Raw genomic sequence first — 5,268 nt, forward strand, 5'->3', positions numbered from 1 at the left:
TTACACAATGACTCAACCTTCTGGGTCAACCTGAGTCTAGACTCAGGACAGCATTGTGCTTGAAATTTTTTTTTTTTTTGAGACGGAGTCTCACTCTGTTGCCAGGCTGGAGTGCAGTGGTGTGATCTTGGCTCACTGCAACTTCTGCCTCCCAGGTTAAAGTGATTCTCCTTCCTCAGCCTCCTGAGTAGCTGGGACTACAGGTGCGTGCCACCACGCCCAGCTAATTTTTGTATTTTTATTTATTTATTTATTCATTCATTTTGAGACGGAGTCTGGCTCTGTCACCCAGGCTGGAGTGCAATGGCATGATCTCGGCTCACTGCAACTTCCGCCTCCCAGGTTCAAGCTATTCTCCTGCCTCAGCCTCCCCAGTAGCTGGGACTACAGGTGCATGCCACCACACCCAGCTAATTTTTGTGTTTTTAGTAGAGAAGGGGTTTCATCATGTTGGCCAGGATGGTTTGGATCTCTTGACCTCGTGATCTGGCCGCCTCAGCCACCCAAAGTGCTGGGATTACAGGCATGAGCCACCATGCCAGGCCTAATTTTTGTATTTTTAGTACAGATGAGGTTTCACCATGTTGGCCAGGATGGTCTTGATCTCTTGACCTCGTGATCCGCCCGCCTCAGCCTCCCAAAGTGCTGGGATTACAGGCATGAGCCACAGCACCTGGCCGAAATTTTTATATAAATGCCTTCCCAAGAAATTTGGTCTCATTTTTTTGAGGAAGTCAGAGAACTGAAATTTAGTAGTTTAGCCACCTAGAAAAATAACCTGAATAGAATAGTAATACGGAGAAGAAGATCAGCTAGATGAAAAACTGTTAAGGTTTATCTAAGCCCACGGGGGCAGCCATAGTGGGCTAAGATACTGAGAAAACCAAGAGTACACCAGCCGTATGCACAAGGGGGTCCTGGGAAAGGACACCTCTGACTCAATGTTCTAGGGTCAGAGTTCCTCTAGGGAGGAACAGAGGGGAGATACTTGGTGGGGAATAGCAGCACTGTGGATGAAGGTCATGGACACCCCTGTGGGAGTGGCCATCAGGCCTAAGGAAGGGCCAGTGCATACCAGTCTTTTCCCAAGCTAGGACTAGTTTCCCTGATCTCTTAGGTTCATCTGGCAGTGGCGGAGGTGGGGAGGGAAGTTGGGAGCTAGTCAAGGGGCTGGTAAAACTACAAACAAGAATGGGAGAAAGCAGTGGCTATGGGAGTAGAGTGGGGAACACTTGTGGGCACAAAGGAGGAAGGGGTGGAATGACAGGGTGGACCGCTTATTGCCTTGGCTATTATGTATGTGAAAAGCCAGCAACAGGCAAAACCCTTGCTAAGCCAGGCTTTTTATAGTCACTCACTCAGGCTGGTCTTGTGATTTGGGGCAAGGGCAGAATCTACTGCCCTGATGATCCTCCTCACACACCCCAGTTCTCAGCCCCACTGGCCCAGCCCTAATCTCCACTCTACTAGCTTCCCTCCATGGAGGCCCTGATAAGATTGAGGGCAACTGGAAGCCCAGATAGAGACCCTCCCCACTTGGTCTCTTCCCAACACACACACACACACACACACACACATATACACACACACACACACACACACACACACACACACACACCCTAACCAGGCCAGACACTTGAGCTCAGACTGCCTGGAGCTGGTGGGGGTTGGAAAAAGGGGAGGGGGGAGGGAAGGAAGAGAAGAATCAAACAGAAACCTTCTCATCTTTCTATCAGCAGCCATGCAAGGAATATTGTTCAGCATGGCACAAAAGCGGCACTGAAAATAGCTGCAGCCAGAGCGGGGCTGCCAACCACTGCCTGAGATAACGTCTACTTGGAGACACTGGTGTCTTTGTGGGGCTGTCAGTATCCCTATTGTTCCCGAGCCTATTGCCTGGGGAATATTGTTCCCAGCTTTTGTCTCCCCCGGCTCACTTTTGTTTGCCTTTACTTACCATTTCATTCCCGCTCCCTTTGTGCTCTCCCATTCCCTCCTTTGTCTCTCCCTCTCTAAGCCTGCCTGTGGCTGTGGATTGGTGCCCAGGGAGACAATAGGCCCTACCCCCTCCCAATCTACAGCCCCACCCCGAACCACACACACCCCATAGTTCCATCCTGCTTCTCCTTCTCCCAAGTGGCACCCAAGATGTCCCAAAGGCAAGAGAGCCTTGAGGGAGGGTGGGCTTCAAGCAACCCACTCCCCTCCTGGTGACAAGGCAGAAAGGCCATTGGAATATTTGGTTCCCAGAGGAGGTCTGAAATGTCTGATGTGGGTCCCCGACTCTTTCCAGATCTCTCTATTTTTTTTTTTTTTTAACAAATTAGGTTTTTGGTCCAGTCAAAGGAATAAGGACAAGCTCATGCTCCACATCCCCCAAACCCTCTTTCAAGTGCCCAGCATGCACTTCTCTGACCAGGGCACTCCGTTTTCTTCCCCCTCCCTGTCAGCCTCAAGGATCAAAGTGACCTATGTTTATTTGCACATTCAAATCCAGACTGCCTCCAGTAACTCGACCCAGTCAGGCGCCAGGATGGTGCAAGAAAAGCCCCGCCTGCACCCTCCCCATCCAGCAGCCCTTTTGGCTGAACTGGGTAGAAAGGGGACAGGAGTCTCCTAGGGTCAGAGTAGGGAGTGGAAGAGGAGTAGGCAGTGAGGAAAATTAGACTGTCAATCCCTTCAGAATGGCCTCTGGGTCCTCTCACCTCAATGATGGGGGGAAACTGAGGCATCAAAAGAGATTTAGAGGCTAGCACAGTGGCTCCGCCTGTAATCCCAGCACTTTGGGCGACCAAGACAGACGGATCGCTTGAGGTCAGGAGTTCGAGACCAGCCTGGCCATCATGATGAAATCCCGTCTTTACTAAAAATACAAAAATTAGCCCAGCATGGTGGTGGGTGCCTGTAATCCCAGCTACTTAGGAGGCTGAGGTGGGAGAATCGCTTGAACCCGGGAGATGGAGGTTGCAGCAGTGAGCCGAGATGGCGCAACTGCACTCTAGCCTGGGCGACAGAGCAAGACTATGTCTCAGAAAAAAAAAAAAAAGAGAGAGAGAGAGAGATTTAGAAAACACAGCAGTCAAACCCGGAGCTTGCTTGCCAACCCAGAGAATAGGCAGGTGTCCAATCCCAGTCCTGTAGAGAGATTCTTCTCAGTTCTAGCTGGGAGAAGAAAGGCACCAGGTAGTGCTTAAGGGGCTGGGTTGACTTGTAGAAAATGCTTTTTCTTCTCCCCTGTCTTTCTGCCTCACTACAGATGGGAACAGCGATTGAAGAGTCAAGGAAGCTTTTACTTTGGTGGGAGGCAGGCTGGGAGCAGGGATGTAGTCTGAAGCCAGAGAGGAGGCTCTACTCTTTCATTGTTCTAATTCCAAGGACAATGGGAATATTCTCCAGAGAGTCATTGTTTGAAAAGCTGGAAATTGGGTAGGGGATTTCCGGAAAGTTTGAATGGAAGCCAGGCTTGGCTGTGAGGAGACCAGAGGAGGAGGAAGGGAAAAAGGAAGGGAAGGAGGCTGTCTCTGGGTTCAGAGAAAAGTATTACTGGGCCCTGAGGACAAATCTGCCCTCCTGATTTCATGGCTATCAATCCCAGGCTACCCATTTTTTGTTCTGATTCTTGCTCCACCCGTCTCCTCTATCTCCCTTCTCTAGCCAAGATCAGTTTAGATTCTTAATACTCTTCAAGTAGAAAGAGAAGCAAAAAACTTTGTCCCTGCCTTGGAAGCAAGAATTGAGTCTGATCCACCTTTGCAACTCTAGCCCATAGCGCAGAGCCCAGAGCATACGCAGAGCTTGGTAAATGTGCAAAGAATGGATTCATGAAGACATTGTGGACTCTTGATCTCAGAAAGTCACTTTGACTATCCCTGAACTTCTGGTAGGGTGGGTATGGAACTGAAGATTTGAGATGAGAAAAATCTAAAGGTGAAGGATAAGATTCTGGGATAGATCAGGCAAGTGGTGCGGAATGTGGGGCGCAATTAACAGACAGCAATGACACAGCAATGCAGAACAATATTTGGCCTCTAGAACAAAATCCCCTGCCTCAACCGTCTGTACTCTTCCCACTCACGGTATGCAGTCTGAGCTGTCTTTCAAAGATATAGAGGTGATCACTGTTTGGCTCTGTGTAAAACCATTGGTGGCTTCCCTCCGCCTTCAGTTACTTGTGAGGCACTAAAATGGAACTCTTCAAGGACAGGGCAATCTTGAGTGTTCCTGTATTCACCACAGGTGACTGGTGCCCGGCCAGCACTATAGGCACCCAGTAAAGGTGGAATTGAACTAACTGAGAAGGGTGTGAGTCAATGTTGCCGATTCTACAGTGGTTCCTGGATGGCATTTCAAGTTAGCTACCTTCAGTGATTTTGATGGTGAGTGTTTTATCCATTTTACAGTTATTGATATGATCTTTGAAAATAGCCAATGGCCATGAAAATAAAAACATTTACATTTATTTTTAAAATTGGTACAGCACTAGGGAGGCCAAAGGTGGGAGGATCACTTGAGGCCAGAAGTTCAAGACCAGCCAGGGCAACATAGCAAGACCTTACCTCTACAAAACACTTAAAAATTAGCCAGGCATGGGGGCATGCACCTGTAATCCCAGCTACACAGGAAGCTGAGGTGGAAGGACTGCTTGAGCCCAGGGGTTCCAAGTTGCAGTGAGCCATGATCATGCCACTGCACTCCAGCCTAGGGAACAGAATAAGACTCCAACTCAAAAAAAAAAAAAAAATTGAGTCATATCTCATCTAACTAGAATATGGCTGAGAACAAGGACGTAAGCTAATGTAGGCTGCAGACTAATCAAAAGCAATGGCATAAAGAAGTGTATTCCATTTACGTGAGATAACAAAGTATCTCCCTTGCAGCTAGAGATGGCCAAGGAAATATATGTGGAAGAGGTGGAGCATCTGGAAACTTTAAAAGGGGCTAACTCTGGTGGTAGGCATACTTTTCACCCTTCTTACTTTCCTCTTTGTCTTGTCTGGAATGTAGTTATGATCAGCCAGGCATGGTGGCATGTGTAAGAGGATTGCCGCTTGAGCCCAGGAGTTTGAGTCCAGCCTGGGCAAATAGCGAGACCCCATCTCTTAAAAAAATAAAAAGAACCGATAGGGCACAGTGGCTCATGCCTGTAATCTCAGCACTTTGGGAGCCCAAGGCAGGCGGATCACAAGGTCAGGAGTTCGAGACCAGCCTGATCAACATGGTGAAACCCCATCTCTACTAAAAATACAAAAATTAGCCGGGCGTGGTGGC

Source organism: Pongo abelii, chromosome 1 (assembly GCF_028885655.2).
Source record: "Pongo abelii isolate AG06213 chromosome 1, NHGRI_mPonAbe1-v2.0_pri, whole genome shotgun sequence".
Classification (NCBI taxonomy): Eukaryota; Metazoa; Chordata; class Mammalia; order Primates; family Hominidae; genus Pongo; species Pongo abelii.